The sequence below is a fragment of the Miscanthus floridulus genome, chromosome 14 (genome assembly GCF_019320115.1).
Source record: "Miscanthus floridulus cultivar M001 chromosome 14, ASM1932011v1, whole genome shotgun sequence".
Lineage (NCBI taxonomy): Eukaryota > Viridiplantae > Streptophyta > Magnoliopsida > Poales > Poaceae > Miscanthus > Miscanthus floridulus.
Genome location: NC_089593.1, coordinates 72,352,852 through 72,372,994, shown reverse-complemented (window position 1 = coordinate 72,372,994; position 20,143 = coordinate 72,352,852).

Here is a 20,143-nt window from a genome sequence, read left to right as displayed (position 1 = left end):
ATCTATCATTAGCACATGTTTACTGTAGCACCACATTGTCAAATCATGGACTAATTAGGCTTAAAAAATTCGTTCGCAAATTAGTCTCAATCTGTGCATTTAGTTTCATAATTAGTCTATATTTAATACTCCATGCATGTGTCCAAATATTCGATATGACAGGGCTAACTTTCGCCGGAGGGAAAACAAACAGGGCCTAACAAATATATATTATCCATAATGCTACTTACCAGACGTCCGGGGTGTCGGACGCAGCTCCTTCCACTCATCCGCTCTCTATTAAAAAAATCCCCACTGCGCTTATCCTCCACTCATCCATTGGCTCGCTCGCCTCTCACCACCTCCATCGCATGTGTCGCCCGCTCCATCCATGGCCTGCAGCGGCGCCCTCACCCAACCCAGCGCGCGCCTTCCCCTACCCCGACGCGTGGCCATGGCTGCCTCCCTGGCCGGCGGCGGCGTCCTCACCCACCCCGGCAGCTCCTTCCCCCACCCCGGCGGCGCCCCTCGCCCCACCCTGGCGTCCTCCCCACCGGGAGCCCTCAACGCCCGCAGATTCGGCGGCTCTCTCCCCCCGCACGGGCGAGATTCATGGAGCACGAGTGAGATCCTTTAGAGGTGACACGGCGGTGTTGTAGGGAGTCGGCGGCTCTCCCCCACCCGGGCGCTATGCCCTCCCCACCCCCGGCGGCGCCCTCTCTCACCCCAGCGACCGTGCTTCCCCCACCCCGGCGGCCATGGTGCTCACCGCGCCAGGCTCTCTCTCGCCCCCTATGTTGCATATGTATGTTTCAAGTGTTTCAGGCGTTTCAGATGTATGTTGCATTTGTTTCATATTGATATTGCAAAAGTAAATCGGGCAATATTGCACATGTTGCATATGTTGCAATTGTTTTCAGAGGCATGTTGCAAGAGTATGTTTCGAGTGTTTCAGATGTTTCAGAGGTATGTTCCGGATGCATGTTGCAATGGTTTTTCAAGTGTTTTCAGGTGTTTCTCTCAAGTGTTTTAGAAGCATGTTTCAAGTGTTTTAAATGTCTTTAGACGTATGTTGCAACTATTTGTATTTGGATGTTTCAAAAGTAGATCGGGTGTTGCATCTCTCCTCCCCCCCTTCTGCTACATTGTCTCTTCCGGCGTCGGCAAGGCATCCATACGAGGCCGCGGTCAGGTCCTTCTGAATCGGAGACGCCGCGCGCCCTTCCCCCCTTTGTCGCTCGGGCAGACGCGGGCCCCATGTGGAGCGCGAAACGGAGTGCAACGTGCGGGCGTCCGGACGTGGGCGTCTATCCGGACGTCCGAGCGCTAGCACTTCCGATATATTATTGGTGTTGTGGATGGAATTTTTGATGATTGATGACTTGAATCAAATAAAAAAATCTTTTCAATGAAAAAACACAAGAACGACACTTTTTTTTAATTGCATCCATTAAGCAGTAGGAAGTTGATGAATTGCAAGAAATATTGTTGCAAGTCAGATCAGATGCTCCATCATTTGCATTGGATTAAGATTAATGGATACACGCTGGCTTTGCATTATGGTAGGGTAACCCTCTATCATTGACCCTACCGCCCAACTTGACAGTATCCTCATCACATACGGACGGACTTCTCAGACCCATTTGTGAAATTGTGAATCATGGCGATTCTCTCTACAGTAACATTCCACAAATTGCTAATCCCATCTCTATCCATATGGCACTAGCTGTTCACGTGCTATTATTCCACATAATTTCATAGCATTGTTCCCTTTGAGAGAATCTCATACTCCTAATACTACGTAACAGTACAAAGGATGGGCAACCAAAAAAAAAGAATTCAGGCTTTATTTATATCAAAATCAACCATCTACCAGGGGAAACTATCCATAACAAAAAAAAAAGGCATTTTGTCGTGGCATAATTTAGCATGATCCAAACACTAGCCAATGCAAGTTGCCGCAGCACTCATGTACAAAGAAAACAATATAAATTTAAATTCAGCACATCCAGGCGATGCCACCAAGGAGAACATGCCCAACGAACTTGGCCATGATGATGAGAGGTCACTGCTGCTGATTGAGTCATTGAATTGAAAAAAAAAAACAGTGCAAAGAGCTGGAAGAAAGCATCAGCACACTCACCCCCTAATCATCAGGGGAATACTGTACATTACAAGAAAGGCAAGCAGCTGTGGCTGTGCCCAGCAACTACTTAGTCCATGCATGGATATATGTTCTGGGGCCCAGGACCCTAATAAAAACGGTTGTTATATATCATATATGCCTTTTTTTTCTGGGAGAGGAAATGTGTTGGTTATGCTGTCATCAGCAGGGATATTGGACCTACCCACCCAACATCAGAGTACACACTGGCAGTATTTGCTTGCCTGATTTTGTTTGCATAATTCTTCCCACACACAAGATTGTGCAGCTATTCTTCTACTTTTTCCGTTTGCCGCTTGATTTTGCCATGCATATCTTCAGCTTTAGCATTGGTGCCCACTGAAGATTCTGTTCAGTTATGCTGTGCTATACTGCTTTGTGATTTCTTCTGGCACAAAATGTTTACAAATAGGAATCCGTGAACTGAGCTATATGGATAATTTGAACTTTCTGAAAATCAGAATGTGAAGGTAAATTTGCACCTGGAAGGAAAGGAACATTCCGATATGCACAGCATTCAAACAGCTAGCTCTATTGACCAACTTGAAGCTACAATTCGGATGTCTGAATCCAACTAGTGCTGGTCCCTATCCAAAAGGTCAGTGACAGACTGACAGCAAGATGCTGAATTGCTGATATATGCGTGGTGGTGATGTGAACAGAGGAAACGGTTAGGGAGTAGTTGTTAGACAAAATCTGCTGCTCCCCATTTCTCCTTGGTTGGAGACTGGTCGGCTCGGCCGACCACTTCTTGTTGGGAGTTGGGGACTGCTCGGCTCTGCCGACCAGTTCCTATAGCTGTAACAGTATAGCAATAGGCCACCTCTAGTACATTAGTTGGTAGCTATTACATCAGTCATGTCTTCGTAGTGGGCTGAGATAAGTGTCGGATACCGTGAGAAGAGGTACCCTAAGCAAGAACCAAAAAACGACTGCTTAGACTTCGTAAAGATCGAAACCAGCTAACAACCGCTAGGCCTCGGCCGACTCTCCGACTCGCCCGAGGCCCCCTCATCGCTGGCCTCGGGCGACCTCTCACCAAAGGCCTCGGCCAATTCTCCGTATCGCTCGAGGCCCCCTCACCGCTGGCCTCGGGCGATCCCCCACCGAAGGCCTCGGCCGACCCCCTCTCGTCGCAGGCCTCGGCCGGGTCGCCGACCCTCCGCCTCACGCGAGGCGGGCTCGGCAACACTCCGCTGCCTCTTCCTTCACCTGTCCCTCTGACAAAACGTCGCGTCGCATTAACTCAGCCAACTGCTGCCACTGACATCGGCCGCATGCTCGGCACAGTACAGCGGAATGGCCGACGGGACGGGAGGCAGGACTGGGCAGGGGTTACCCGCCACTGTGCCCACCGCTATGCACATGGTTGACGCCCATGCCTCACTGTGCTGCCAACTCCTGCTCTGAGAACAACGCGGCGTGGGGAGCCACGTCCGGGATACTGTGGCCTCAGGAATCAGTACCCAGGACCAATAATTCCCTCCAAAGCCTCGGCAGTTTGCTTCAGGGGCTCGGCAGCCTGAGGATCCATGTCCGCCGAGCCCCCCCACGATGGCTCGGCCTCGGCATCTGCAGAGCCTCGGCTCCCTACGACGTCATCGCACGATGACCGGCACGTCACCCGCCATGTCCTGCCTCAAGCTGTACTGGAGCCCCACGACGCACAAGATCAAGTATGATCGGCGCGTCACTTCTGCACGACAAGGACGGAGCCACTCCATCGACCATACCACAACAGTGGCCGGCTGCAGGGCTCGGACACGCCATCCCCATTCATAGAACGCTATGTAGCAACATATGTACGTTCCTGGTTCTCCCTTAGAGTATAAAAGGGAGGGACCGGGGCCATTTCTAGGGACAGGAGAACAACGAGCAGAAAGAGGAACTCACCAATAGAACCACACACTTCTACGCTGCTTGAGAACAACGCCTCAAGCAGCTCGCACCACCCCCGCCGAGACCTGGGGCTAGCTCCCTCTCTCACCTAGCTTGTAACCCCCTACTACGAGCACTCCGGTGCAAGGAATACAAGATCGATCTCTCAGACTAGGACGTAGGGCGTCGATTGCCTGAACCAGTATAAACCTTGTGTCTCTTTGCATCACCATCGGGGATTAGGGGCACGCAGCACTAAATTCACTCGTTGGTTAAGGACCCCCCCGGTCCGAAACGCCGACAGTTGGCGCGCCAGGTAGGGGCTCGCTGCGTGTTAGCTTCATCGTCCCAGCAAGTTCCAGGATGGCAGACCCCGTACGACCGTTGCGTCTCGGCACGGTGGTATGGTTCGGGAGCCTAGAGTTCATGTCTCTAGGATGTGGATACGATATGGTACTCCTCACACCCTCGAGCTCCACTGCCCGACGACGTTACCATAGACCCGCAGCCCAGGCGCAGGCAGCGTCCGGGCCGCGGCTCCCGTAGCACTCGCCAGGCGCGACGCGAGCGGGACCGCCCCGACACCACGCAAGCTCGGGGCAACGCGCCGCGCTCCGCCGGTATCCCTTGCCCAGCTGTTGGTACAGAGTCCCTGGTCGAGGGACTTATCTAACCTGAGCTTGGGCAAGGAAAAGATTCCGGCGACGCACGGCGACGCCTCGTCATCGAGTTCTGTCCCGCCACCTCCTGAGGGGCCAGGCCCCGACGGAGCGGCGCCCGGCAATGGCACCATCCCCGTACCCCTTCGGGTTGATAAACGCCGCCGCCGCCTTCGCTTCCGCCTACGCTTCCAAGCACGCAGAGCCCTCAGGACTCCACCAACGTTTCGCCCTCGACTTCTCCCCCGCAACATCGGCGCACGCCCACGCCGACTCCTCGGAAGAAGACGAGGCGTGGGCCGGAGCAGACTTCTCCAGTCTTTGTGACCCCGAAGCCATGCGCCGCTTCATGACTGCAAGCGACTACTGCTTCGGCTACTCCGACTCCGACGACGAAGGGACTTATGATCCGTCTCGTGAGTGCTTCCACGTCGGGCTCGGGATGCCAAGGGCGGGCGAAGAGGACGAGAGGACAGGCAACCATTCCCCTGCCCTGGGCAAGGGCGGGTGATGCCACACCTCCGCGTCTCGAAGCCCCGGCAGCACGGAACGAGAATCCCGTCCGCGGGGAGCATCGACGCCCAGACCTGGAGTAGCTCCGCGAGCTTCAAGCCAAGGTCGAACAAGACCGACTCCTTCTGCAACAGCTTCGGGACACTCTCGAGCAGGAGCAGCAAGGGCACGGTGAGGGCGGAGGAGCCCGACGGAGGGCCCGTGACGTCCATCACCGCATCAACGACAACGAGGGGGGTGAGCCACCCCCAATCTTTAATCGCGCTAGCCAGAATGTCGCAGCGGCTGCGATGCTGGTCCGAGCAATGCCTGAGCCCTCCACCACCGAGGGGCGACGGGTCCGCGGAGAGCTCCGCGACCTCCTCGAGACCGCTGCGGTGCAGCAGGCCGAAAGTTCCGCCTCCCGCCGGCGTGGAGGCACTTCGGAGCAACCCACGGCGCAACCTCACCGGGGCCAGGATGCCTCGGTCCGTCCCGAGCCCGCTCGCACGCCGACGGCCAACAGGGCCCCCTCGGTGCGCGATCGACCTGGAGACCAACGCGAGGCACAAGGCGACCACGAAGTAGTTGGCAGGCAATGGCGCCACGACGACGGAGCCACCCGGGGCTACCACCCACACCGAGGCGGCCACTACGACAGCGAAGAGGACCGCAGTCCTCTCCCGAGCCACCTGGCCCTCGGGTCTTTAGTAGAGCCATCCGCAACGCTCACTTCCCAGCCCGGTTCCGGCAACCTGCCAACCTCACAAAGTATAGCGGCGAGACGAACCCCGAGCTATGGCTAGCCGATTATCGCCTGGCTTGTCAGCTAGGTGGTGCGGACGATGACCTGCTCATCATCCGCAACCTCCCTTTGTTCTTGTCAGACTCAGCGTGAGCCTGGCTCGAACACCTTCCCCCCGCACAGATCCACGACTGGCACGACTTGGTGAGGGTCTTCGTCGGGAATTTCCAGGGCACCTACGTGCGCCCCAGGAACTCCTGGGACCTCAAAGGTTGCCGCTAGAAGCCAGACGAATCTCTTCGAGATTTCATCCGATGCTTCTCCAAGAAATGCACCGAGTTGCCCCGCGTCGGTGACTCAGAAATCATCCAAGCATTCCTCTCTGGCACCTCCTGCCGAGACCTGGTCCGAGAATTGGGCCGGAACGTACCAACCACAGCGGCCGCAGTCCTCGACATTCGCCACCAACTTCGCCTCAGGCGAAGAGGCGGTTGGGGCCATCTTCCCCAACAACGACGCCAAGGGGAAGCAGAAGGACGAGGCCCTCGAGGCCTCACCCACCCGCGTCCCCAAGAGAAAGAAGAAGGGTCACCCAGGGAAGCAGGAGGTCCTCGAGGCCGGCCATGTCGCCACAGCAGATCGCAGGAATCCCCGAGGCCCTCGAGGCCCCAGGCTATTTGATGACATGCTTAAGAAGCCCTGTCCTTACCATCAAGGTCCGGTGAAGCATGCCCTCGAGGAGTGCACCATGCTCCGGCGTTACTACGCCAGGCTTGGGCTCCCTGACGACGATGACGCCAGGAAAAGGGGCGCCGGCGAGAGGGACGGCGATAAAGATGATGGGTTCCCCGAGGTACGCAACGCCTTCATGATCTTTGGCGGACCCTCGGCATGCCTCACGGCGCGCCAGCGAAAGAGGGAACGCCGGGAGGTCTTCTCGGTCAAGGTGGCCACCCCCCGGTACCTCGATTGGTCTCGGGAGGCAATCACCTTTGATCGGGATGACCACCCCGATTATGTTCCAAACCCCGGGCAGTACCCGCTTGTCGTCGACCCGATCGTCGGCAACACCCGGCTTACCAAAGTGCTCATGGACGGAGGCAGCGGCCTCAACATCCTCTACGTCAACACTCTGGAGCTCCTGGAGCTCGACCAGTCATGGCTCCGAGGCGGTTCCACGCCCTTCCACGGCGTCGTGCCAGGAAAGCGCACACTGACCCCTCGGGCGCATCGACTTACCCGTCTGCTTTGGCACTCCCTCCAACTACCGCAAGGAGGTCCTCACCTTCGAGGTGGTTGGATTCAAGGGGGCTTACCACACCATCTTGGGGCGCCCATGCTACGCCAAGTTCATGGCGGTCTCCAACTACACCTACCTCAAGCTCAAGATGCCAGGCCCCAACGGCATCATCACCATCAAGTCCACGTACGAACATGCATACGACTACGACATCGAGTGCATCGAGTACGCCGAGGCCATCATGGAGGCCGAGACCCTCATCGCCAATCTCGACCAGCTTGGTAGTGAGGTTCCCAACGCCAAGCGGCGCGTCGGGACCTTCGAGCCCACGGAGGCCGTCAAGCTCGTCCCTATCGATCCCACCGTCCCCAACGGCCGAGGACTGAAGATCAGCGCCACCCTCGACAGCAAATAGGAGGCCGTGCTCGTCGACTTTCTCCGTGCGAATGTCGATATGTTCACATGGAGTCCCTCGGACATGCCGGGCATACCAAGGGAGGTCGCCGAGCATGCCTTAGATATCCATGCGGGCTCCAGGCCGGCGAAGCAGCGCCTAGCGCCGGTTCGACTGAGGAGAAGCGCAGGGCCATTCGGCGAAGAAGTGCAGAAGCTCATGGCAGCCGGGTTCATCAAGGAAGTATTCCATCCAGAGTGGTTGGCTAACCCTGTATTAGTCAGGAAGAAAAGTGGCAAGTGGAGGATGTGCAGTGGACTACACTGGTCTAAATAAAGCGTGCCCGAAGGTCCCATTCCCACTACCACGAATTGACCAAATCGTCGACTCCACTGCAGGATGCGAAACCCTCTCCTTCCTTGATGCAGTATTCCGGTTACCACCAAATCAAGATGAAAGAGTCCGACCAGCTCGCGACTTCTTTCATCACTCCATTCGGCATGTACTGCTATGTAACCATGCCGTTCGGCCTTCAGAAACGCAGGGGCTACTTACCAGCGGTGCATGCTCCAAGTCTTTGGCGAACACATCGGGCGAACCGTCGAGGCCTATGTGGATGACATCGTAGTCAAGTCCAGGAAGGCCGGTGATCTCGTCGGCGACTTGGAGGTTGCCTTCACATGTCTCAGAGAGAAGGGCATCAAGCTCAACCCCGAGAAGTGTGTCTTCGGGGTTCCCCGAGGCATGCTCTTGGGGTTCATAGTCTCGGAACGTGGTATCGAGGCCAACCCGGAGAAGGTCTCGGCCGTGACCAACATGGGCCCGATCCAAGACCTCAAAGGGGTGCAGAGGGTCATGGGATGCCTTGCGGCCCTAAGCCGCTTCATCTCGCGCCTCGGCGAAAAAGGCCTGCCCCTTGTACCGCCTCTTGAGAAAGTCCAAGCGCTTTTCTTGGACCACCGAGGCCGAGGAAGCCCTCGCCAGGCTCAAAGCACTGCTCACCAACCCCCCTGTCCTGGTTCCACCCACCGAGGGCGAGCACCTCTTACTCTACGTCACCACGATGACCCAAGTGGTCAGCGCGGCCGTAGTAGTCGAGAGGTAGGAGAAGGGACATGCTCTACCTGTCCAACGACCTGTCTACTTCATCAGCGAAGTGCTCTCTGAGACTAAGACGCGTTACCCCCACATCCAGAAGCTGGTTTACGCCGTAGTCTTGGCTCGACGCAAGCTGCGTCACTACTTCGAGTCCCACCCGGTGACTGTGGTGTCGTCTTTTCCTCTAGGAGAGATAATCCAAAACCGAGAGGCCTCAGGTAGAATAGCCAAGTGGGCTATCGAACTCATGGGGGAGACCTTGTCTTTCGCACCTCGGAAAGCGATCAAATCACAGGTCCTGGCTGACTTTGTAGCCGAGTGGACCGACACACAGCTGCCACCCGCTCAGATCCAATCAGAATGCTGGACCATGTACTTCGACGGGTCTCTGATGAAGACTAGGGCTAGCGCGGGCCTGCTCCTGGTCTCGCCCCTCGGAGTACACATGCACTACATGATCTGGCTTCACTTCGCCGCCTCCAACAACGTGGCCGAATATGAGGCCCTCGTCAACGGCCTACAAATCACCATCGAACTTGGAGTGCGACGTCTCGACGTACGGGGTGATTCGCAGCTCGTCGTCGATCAGGTGATGAAAGAGTCAAGCTGCCATGACCCCAAAATGAAGGCGTACTGCACGGTAGTACGTCGCCTAGAGAACAAGTTCGACGGTCTCGAACTCAACCACGTTGCGCGAAAGTACAACGAAGCCACGGACGAATTGGCAAAGATGGCGTCGGCGAGGGCCCCGGTCTCCCCAAACATCTTCGCTAGAGACCTTCGCAAACCTTCCATCGATTGCACCTCAGCGGCGAAAGATGGCTCACCGGTCAAGCCTGTCGAAGGGCCCGAGGCCCCCTCTACCGCTGAGACCTCCGCAGTCGAGCCTGAAGTCATGGAAATCGAAGCAGAGCCTCCCGAGGCCGACTAGGGTATGGACTGGCGAGCCCCGCTCCTTGATTACCTCATCCGGGGAGAGCTCCCTACAGACAGGACCAAAGCCCGATGGCTTGCACGACAAGCCAAAACTTACGTCCTCTGCGACCGGGAGTTGTACAGGCAAAGCCCGTCAGACGTCCTCCAATGATGCATCACTACCGAGGCAGGCCAGGCCCTGCTTTGGGACTTGCACATGGGAGCCTGTGGGCACCATGCGGCGCCTCAGACACTCGTCGGAAATGCCTTTCGCCAAGGTTTCTACTGGCCAACGGCGGTTGCCAATGCCACCAAGCTAGTACACTCCTACAAGGGATGTCAGTACTATGCGCGGCAGACGCACCTCCCGGCCCAAGCCCTCCAAACCATCCCCGTCACATGGCCATTCGCTGTGTGGGGTCTAGACATGGTTGGGCCTCTGCAGAAGGCCCCCAGGGGCTACACCCACCTGCTGGTAGCCATCGACAAGTTCTCCAAGTGGATCAAGGCTCGCCCGATCACGCAAATCAAATCCGAGCAAGTGGTTCTATTCTTCACTGACATCATCCACAGGTTCGGGGTTCCTAACACCATCATCACTGACAATGGGACACAATTCACCGGTCGCAAGTTCTTGACGTTCTACGACGACCACCACATCCGGGTGGCCTGGTCGGCCGTAGGACACCCTAGGACGAATGGCCAAGTAGAGCGTACCAACGGCATGATCCTACAAGGCCTTAAGCCAAGAATTTCAACCGGTTGAAGAAGTTTGGCAAGAAATGGCTTGCCAAACTCCCGTCAGTCGTCTGGAGCCTAAGAAACACCCCGAGCCGAGCCACGGGATTCACACCGTTCTTCCTGGTCTATGGAGCCGAGGCCATCCTCCCCACTGACTTAGAATACGGTTCCCCGAGGCTACAGGCGTACAACGAGCAAAGCAACCGCACTGCCCGCGAAGACGCCCTCGACCAACTGGAGGAAGCCCGAGACATCGCGCTGCTACACTCAGCCAGGTACCAACAAGCCCTACGATGCTACCAAGCCCCGCACGTCCAAAGCCGAGACCTGAAGGTGGGCGACCTGGTGCTGAGACTGAGGCAGAGCAACAAGGGCCGCCACAAGCTGACCCCACCCTGGGAAGGGCCGTACATCGTCGCTCAAGTGCTGAAGCCCAGGACCTACAAGTTAGCCAATGAAAAGGGCGAAGTCCTCACCAACGCTTGGAACATAGAACAGCTACGTCGCTTCTACCCTTAAATTTCCAAGCATTGTATATTTTGTTTCTCGAAATACATTAAAGAAGCGTCTTTAGTTGTCCTAATTTTTCGAGAAACCCCCATCAAGGGGAACCTGTCCCGTACTAGGACAAGTCGATTACAAAAAAACCTAAGGACCGGAGGTTCGCCTCAAGAGCAAAAGGCTGGCCGAGCCGAGAGATAAGCCTATGCCTCCGGGCTACGGCAACTCCCTCACCACCTTTCACTCGAGAGGCAGCCCAGGCTCCAAGGGGGTTTTTTCAAAGGACTTGTCTAGAAATCAGAACAGAAGGTAAAACGCTTTACGATAACGCTTCAAGGGAGACTCGGCCATGCCTCCGCAGGGCCGAGCCTCCCTCGGGGGCTAGAAGGGGGGGAACCCCCCTAAGTCCTGGACACCATTTCTTAATCGATTTTCAGTCAAATTCCTACGCCAAACTCTCTCTAGCGCGCTCTAACAGACCATTTGTAAAGAACCTAAGGACCAAAAGTATGTCTCAAGGCTAAAAGGCCGGCCGAGCTATGAGAATGACCTACGCCTCCGAGCTACGGCAACTCCCTCACCACCTTTTACCCGAGGGACAACTTAGGCTCCAAGGGAGTTTTTACAGATGATACGTTCAGAGGCGAGACAGAGGACAGAGGCTCGGAAATACAATAAAACGATTAGAAAAAACGTATATATACAAGCACCTCACAAAGGCCTCGACGGCCACAAACGTCACGATACAGTAATAAATCTAACTTATTACATGGCCCCCTCGGCCTAGGTCAAGGCGCAGGGTCTCCCGCGTTGGCAGACGACGAAGGAGGGACCACCTCCTCTTCGAACAGCTTCGCCAATGCCGCGCCGGGGCCCTCGACTACCGCTTCTAGCCTCGTCAGCTCCTCCTCGGCCTCGACGGCATCCTCGGATAGGACATAGCCATCACTGACGCCTTCGACATCGACGCCGGCGTAGTGCGAGGAGACGACGGCCAGGGCGCGTTTGACGCCTGTGTGTAGCGCCTCTCGCAGTTGCTGACGCGCTTGGCCAATCAACGCAGTCAGGTGGCTCCTAAGGGAGCTGCCCGATTGAACCCCCTCCATCTCTAGGGCCTCGTAGACGGCGCAAGCGGCGCTCTGCAGCATGTTGTGCTCCTCGATCTCACGATCGAGCACTGTCTGCAGCGCGATGGAGGCCTCGGTCAACCGCGAGACCTCATCGTCCAACCCTGCGCCAAAACAAGTAGAATGGGATTAAGCGTCAAAGAAAACAAGCCAAACAGGGGCGCGAGGCCTGCGGGACTCACCCTTGGCCTTCTCCTTCCAGCGCTGGAGCTCAACATGAGAGGCCTCGGCTACCCTGGAAGCCTCCTTCTCCAGTTCTGCGTCGCGACAAGAAGTCAGGTGTCGAACGCATGAAAAGACGAACGAAACAAAGGGAACAGGACTCACCCTCGGCATTTTCCCTCCATTTTAGGGCCTCGCCTTAGGAAGCCTCGGCCGCCTTGGTAGCCTCTGCCAAGGCACCTTTCGTCAGCTCATGCGCCCGCTGCTCCACACCCAGCTGCCCGGCGGTGGCTACGGCGGTGGCCCTCACTTCTTCCGCCTGGGAGTTGGAGGCGTCTCGCTCGTCGGCCACACGGGTAAGTTCCTCCTCTAGCTCCTTGACCCGTGCCGCCAAAGGGGTGACCTGCCCTTGAGCCGTGGCTGCCTCAGCCTCCCGGTTGTCACAGCGAAGACGGAGATCCTCCGCCTCCATGCTCCGCGTCGACAGAAGCTCGTTGGCATGGGCGAGCAGCTCCCTCTGTCGACAGAGCTCATCCCAGATGCCCCTCTCCCGCCGAAGGAACAGTGACTTCCCGAAGGACCGGGCCTCGAGCTCCTGGATAGGCAGAACACAAGTTGAGCACTACGAATAAACCCGGAGAAAGACGACATCACACGAGAAAAGGGGGATACGTACCCGCGAGACCCCGGGCAGGTCATTGGCCACGACGGACAGCGCTGTCCGCAGCGACCGTTCTGCTAGGCTGCGGTACTGCTCGAGGGTGTCCCAGCAACCCCCCTCAGCCACGTCCTCAAGTGCAAAGATGGGCTCCCCCTCGGGGTCATCCCGGCTCCACCACCAGACGCGCGGGTGATCCTACCCGTACGGCTCAGGCCGCACTCGCACGAGGGCCGCACTTCCCTCACCCGAAGCCGAAGCCGGCTGTTCCACGGCGCTAGCTGCCCAGGCATCGGCCACCCCCTTCCCCCGAGAAGCATTGTTGGCAGGGATCGGGCGGACCTCCGCCTCCCGGGCGCTCCCCTGTACCGGAAGCGCGCTCTAAATTGGCGGCAGGGTTGAGGCTTGCCTCGCCTCCATCTCCACCTCCAGGGCCACCACCCTCACCGCGCTCACTCCGGCCTCCACCACTTTGGCCCTGAAGTTCCCGGGCGCCGCGATCTCCACCACCTCGGCCCCTGAGGTCCGGAGGGCCTCGGCAACCGTGGAGGCCTTGACCTCGACCTCGCCCTCGGTGGCCTCAACAACCGAGGGGGCCTCGACCTCGACCCCGCCCTTGGTGGCCTCAACAACCGAGGGGGCCTCGACCTCGACCTCGCCCTCGGTGGCCTCCATGGCCGAGGGGGTCTCGACCGCACCCACAGTGGCCTCGACAGCTGTAGGTGCTACGGCCTCGTGGAGTGTAGGCTCCTCCTCCTCCTCTCGCCCCACAGCCACCTGGGTAGCCCCTACCTGGGCGACCAACTCCTGTGCCTCCACCGCCCCTGGGGCGATGGAACCCGTGCCCACCTTGAGCACCTTGCGCGGCGCAAAGGCAGGCACTTTCGCCTGATGCTTCCGGCTGAGGGCAAAACACGGTCAGACCTGTGACCAAAACAAAAGCCGGAGATGTTAAGAGACTTCACTAGCGAAATACTCACCCCGAGCGGATGCTCAACCGCTTCTTCACCGCATCCCTCCTCTGCAACGGCGGCGGTGGCGCGGCCCCCGTATCCGCCGAGGCCGGTCGACCTTCACCGGACTCCGGCGCTCGCTCAACCCCCGGTGGAGCCGGCCCCACAGCCGCCTGCTCCACCTCTACCGTCGAGCCCAGCGGGCTGACGGCGCGCTTTCCCAACGCCCTCGTCTCAGGCGTATCGGCCTCGACCACGGGGCAGGCGCTCATCTGCCCCGAGTCGCCGTCTCCTCCTCCTCCTTGGGACGCCGGACCACCATCCGACGCCCCAAGAACCATCTCCTTGATGTCAGGGAGGCGGTCGAGGGGACCCCGCTCCACCTCACCACCATCGTCGCCGCTCAAACCCTCCACCGACGTCGACGGAGACGCCTCCACTGGGAGACTCTCGAGCTTCTGCTTCCGGCGACGCTTTTCCAGAGCGTCGCACTCAACGATCTTCTTCTTACGCTTTGCTGTCTTAGCGTCCTTCTTCTTCTGGGCCTCCGCGTACGCCCGGTTCACCGCCCACCGCTGTGCGTCTTTAGGGACGAGCGGTGGGGAGGCTCGTATGTCCCTCATCCCCTACAAAAAACGATGAATACGAATAAGGGCTCAGGCCAAGGAGAGGAACAAGGAGGCCTCGGAGGCTGCAGCCGCACATGACTCACCAGGGAAAGGTACCCCCGGTGTCGGGCGCATCAGGAACAGGGACAAGCCGCCAATCTTCTGCTGCCCCTCGACCGCCTCGTTCACCCGGTGAAGAACCTCCTCGTCGGAGAGGGGCGTGGCGGACATCCGGATGCCGTCAATCGGCTCGTCCGGCGTCATCTCGAACAAACGTCGCCGCCACGCCATCAGCGGCAGCACCCTCCGGTGATGGAAGGCCGTCATCGCCACTGCCGTCGTAAGGCCACGATCACGCAGCCTCTCCAGCGCCTTCAGCAGTGGCCGCAGCCTATGTTGCTCCTCGCTCAGGACGCCATACCGCCAGTGCTTCGGCTGGACCTCCACTACCCTCCTAGTATAAGGAGGAAGCCCGCCGTCGTCATTGCGGAGGTAGAACCAGCTGGAGTACCAGCGATGATTAGACGACGTGAGTTGGGCTGGGATGTAGAGGTTCAGCCGGTCCTGACGCCCTTGGAGAGTGCAGCCGCCGGTCCTCGTTGCCTTCCTCATGCCCGTCATACCCGTCGGCCTAGTGGTATGCGTCGCCCGAAATAGGTGAAGCCACAGCTCCCAATGGGGAGGGATTCCCAGATACCCCTCACAGATGGCGACGAAGGTGGCTGCCTGCGCAATGGAGTTGGGGTTGAAGTTGTGGAGCTCCACGCCATAGTAATGCGGGAGCGCCCGCATGAACCGATCCGCCGGAAGGCCGAAACCACGCTCGTGGAAGGACACGAAGCTCACGATGTAGCCATCGCGAGGCCTCGGCTCTGGTTCGCCTCCCGGAGCCATCCACTCCGGCCTGCTGGGATCGGTGATCGGGCAGAGGAGACCGTCGTCGACGAGCGACTGCAGCACTCCCATGGTCACATCAGACTGATCCCATGGGTCCACCAGGAGGACCACGATGTTGGCCATGCGCGCGGTGGAGGTCATGACTACGGCGATAAGGCTCGCCTCCTGCCTCTCACTCCCCCCTCTCTCCCTTCTTCCTGATGCTCTCTGTTTTTCTTTAGCAATAGCTAGAAGGCAGCAAAGGCAGACACAGGCAAGGTAAGGGGAGAAGGGGCAAGGCTCATTTCGTATTTATGCAGGGAAGGGAGCAAATCGTGGGCGACGAAATCGAGGAAGTTTCCCCCAAAAATCTGCTGCGGTTATCTAGATCCGGTCTTACCACCCACGCGCCCACTCCCTCCTCATTAATTGCGCATACGATTACGTCCCGTCGGCTGACACCACATCGCGTCCAACCGCAGCAGCAGCAGGTGCCATTTTGCCTCCCCAAAAAAGCCGCCTCAAAAGGCGCGCCTGTCGTTGTTAGCCATAGGGAGAGAAATAACCCCCACTCGATTCCTTTCAGGCAAAGGAACTGGGCACCGAGCCCACTACGGTCCAGGGGTTCAAAGGCTAGGCCCTTAGGGGTTTCGACAGCCGTCCCAGGGCAACAGAGTCAGGGGCGACTATGGGCGAGCCTGTACGAGGCCGAGGCCCAAGCAAGCGAAACGCTTGGGATGCCCTGTGTCGTGTCCGAGACCGGCAGGGAGGTCTCCGAATGGGATCCCACCATAGGGAGGCACCGAGCCACCGAGGCCCAGCGAATGGCCTCGGCACCCACTAGAGAAACCCTCTAGTACTCTTGGAGCGCATCTCTGAACCGCTAGCCGACCCCCAGCGAACGGGGTACGGGCCTCCACTCGGACTTACTCGATAACAGCTCACCAGAAATGCCATCGCTCGCGCCCACCGAGGGTAGCGTGGCACATTCCACCCCTCCTTCCGAGCGAAAAGGAAGCGCGAGGGTTGAACAAAAAGTCAGGAGAACCCCTGATGGCCCTCTTGCTCCACGTAGAGGCTAAGGGACTCTTCCTGCAAAACATTGCCGAGGCCCAGCGACTTAGGCTCGCACACGAGGGGGCTCGGCAAAACAAACCCTCCTTCCGAGCAAAAAGGAAGCGCGAGGGTCATTCAAAAAGCCAAAAGAACTCCTGACGGCCCTCTTGCTCCGTGCAAAGGCTAGGGAGCTCCTTCTACAAAGACGCCGAGACCCCGCGACCTAGGCTCGCACCCGAGGGGGCTCGATAGACAGACCCTCACGCGCGAGGGGCGAACCAAAAGCCAGGGGGACCTTTGACCGCTCTCTCGCTCCGTGCGAGAGACTCGGGGGCTCCTCCTGCAACTTTGCCGAGACCCAGCGGCTCAGGCTCGCACACGAGTGGGCTCGGCAAACAACCCCCCGTCCGAGCGAAAAGGACGTGCGGGGGACGGACAAAAAAGTCAGGAGGACCCCTAACCGCCCTCTCGCTCCGTGCGGAGGCTCGGGGGCTCTTCCCGCACCCAAGATAAAGACAAGCGACCCAAGCCCATTACGGTCTAGGGGTTCGAAGGCTGGGCCCTTAGGGGTTTCGACAGCCGCCCCAGGGCAACAGAGCCAGGGGCGACTACGGGCGAGCCTATACGAGGCTGAGGCCCAAGCAAGCGAAACGCTTGGGACACCCTGTGTCGTGTCTGAGACCGGCAGGGAGGTCTCCGAATGGGATCCCACCATAGGGAGGCACCGAGCCACCGAGGCCCAGCGAACGGCCTCAGCACCCACTAGAGAAACCCTCCGGTACTCTTGGAGCGCGTCTCCGGACCGCTAGCCGACCCCCAGCGAACGGGGTACAGGCCTCCACTCGGACTTACCCGATAACAGCTCACCGGAAATGCCAGCGCTCGCGCCCACCGAGGGTAGCATGGCAGCTTCCACCCCTCCTTCCAAGCGAAAAGGAAGCACGAGGGTCGTACAAAAAGCCGAGGGAACCCCTGACGGCCCTCTCGCTCCAGGCAGAGGCAAAGGGGCTCTTCCCGCAGCATCGTTGAGGCCCAGTGATCCGAACTCGCATCCACGGGCTCGGCAAACACAATGAAAACCCCTCACTCAAAAGAGAAAAAAGCCCCTGAAGAAGTGAAATCACTCTTCCAGGGCCTCGGGGGCTACACCCGGTGGGTGCGCTCGCGCACACCCACCAAAACCTTGAGTACGAAACACCATCCCAACAGGAACTATCAAGAGCCAATTCTCGTCAGAACCTTAGGGGGGGTGCCTCCACTCCCCCAAGGCTTGGGGCTACTGTCTGATACCATGAGAAGGGGTACCCTAAGCAAGAACCAAAAAACGACTGCTTAGACTTCGTAAAGATCGAAACCAGCTAACAACCGCTGGCCTCGGCTGACTCTCCGACTCGCCCAAGGCCCCCTCATCGCTGGCCTCGGGCGACCTCTCACCAAAGGCCTCGGCCAATTCTCCATATCGCTCGAGGCCCGCACACCGCTGGCCTCGGGCGATCCCCCACCAAAGGCCTCGACCGACCCCCTCTCGTCGTAGGCCTCGGCTGGGTCGCCGACCCTCCGCCTCACGCGAGGCGGGCTCGGCAACACTCCGCTGCCTCTTCCTTCACCTGTCCCTCTAACAAAACGTTGCGTCACATTAACTCAGCCAACTGCTGCCACTGACATCGGCCGCATGCTCGGCACAGTACAGCAGAATGGCCGATGGGGCGGGAGGCAGGACTAGGCAGGGGTTACCTGCCACTGTGCCCACCGCTATGCACATGGTTGACGCCCATGCCTCACTGTGCTACCAACTCCTGCTCCGAGAACAACGCGGCGTGGGGAGCCACATCCGGGATACTGTGGCCTCGGAATCAGTACCTAGGATCAATAATTCCCTCCAAAGCCTCGGCAGTTTGCTTCAGGGGCTCGGTAGCCTGAGGATCTATGTCCGTTGAGCCCCCCACGATGGCTCGGCCTTGACATCTGCTGAGCCTCGGCTCCCTACGATGTCATCGCACGATGACCGGCACGTCACCCGTCATGTCCTGCCTCAAGCTGTACTGGAGCCCCACGACGCACAAGATCAAGTATGATCGACGCATCACTTCTGCACGACAAGGACAGAGCCACTCCATCGACCATACCACAACAGTGGCCGACTGCAGGGCTCGGACACGCCATCCCCATTCATAGAACGCTATGTAGCAACATATGTACGTTCCTGGTTCTCCCTTAGAGTATAAAAGGGAGGGACCGGGGCCATTTCTAAGGACAGGAGAACAACGAGCAGAAAGAGGAACTCACCAATAGAACCACACACTTCTACGCTGCTTGAGAACAATGCCTCAAGCCGCTCGCACCACCCCCACCGAGACCTGGGGCTAGCTCCCTCTCTCACCTAGCTTGTAACCCCCTACTACGAGCACTTCGGTGCAAGGAATACAAGATCGATCTCTCAGACTGGACGTAGGGCGTCGATTGCCTAAACCAGTATAAACCTTGTGTCTCTTTGCATCACCATCGGGGATTAGGGGCACGCAGCACAAATTCACTCGTTGGTTAAGGACCCCCTCAGTCCGAAACGCTGACAATAAGCTTTGTACTCCTAGGAGTAGTTGGTATACTCTGTACCTTAGAAGTAGGTAGTTGGTGTACCATGTACCTTAGGAGTAGGTAGTTGGTGTACTCTTGTACTCAGAAGTACGTAGTTGGCCAACAACTATGTACCTGGTAGAGGTACAACTAGAGTTGTATATATTTCATCCAAAGGGCTATGTAATACTCAGTTCAGTTGCCACAAACCAAAAGGCAGGACTTCGGCCAACGCTGGTGCTTGTGCTAAGTGTGTGTGCACTGTTCTCAATATCTTCTTCTACCTCTAGCCATAGTGTGTGGTCGGCAACACCGGTGAGTGATCGGCTCACCTGTTTCAAAGATCCAGGGGCCAACAAATAGTATCAGAGCCGTACAAACACCGTCGTCGGACTAACCGCTGGTGATAACGGATGGTTTGGAGTTGGGCGACAGCAGCGGCGCTGCTGTGGCTGTCCAGCCACGACAGGAGGTCATTGTGCGCATAGTGCGGGAGGTCAGTGGCACCAGTTGGCCGACGCTGACTCGCACCAACTATGGCGAGTGGGCGGTGACCATGAAGGTCAAGCTCAGAGCCCGACGGCTCTAGAATGCTGTTGATAAGGGCACCGACAACGAAGAAGACGACATGTCAGAGTTGGAGGCTATCCTCGCTGCTATGCCAGCGAAGTATAAGGAGCCGTTGGGGGCGAAGAGCTCTATTAAGGAGGCATGGGAGACCATTGCGGCGATGCGCATCGGTTCCGACCGTGCAAAGAAGGCGACGGCCCAGCTGTTGAAGCAGGAGTACGCCAACCTCAAGTTCAAGGATGGTGAATCGGTGGAGTACTTCTCTCTTTGCCTGCAGACGCTCATCAGCAAGCTAAGGAGCCACGGTGTCACCATCAATGAAGAAGAGATGGTCTCCAAGTACCTCCACTCTATGCCGGCGAAGTACATCCAGATCGCTCTCTCCATAGAGACGATGCTGGATCTGTCCACCCTCACCATTGAGGATGTGACTGGTGGATGAGCACCTAGAGCAGGCGACAGCAACGACGGATAGTGATAAGCTGCTACTGACAGAGGAGGAGTGGTCTACCCAGATGAAGGAGAGGAAGTCCGAGGAAGCCTCCTCCAGCCACGGTGGAGATGGCAAATGCCGTGGCAAGGCTTCTTCGGAGAAGAAAAAGAAGAAGGTCGACCCCAACGCCTACCGACGCTGCGGGAAGACAGGTCATTCTGCAAAGGAGTGCCCAAATCACAAGTAGGAGAAGAAGACTGAGGCTCATCTGGCGTAGACTGATGATGATGATGAGGTCACTCTCCTGATGGCGATGTTCT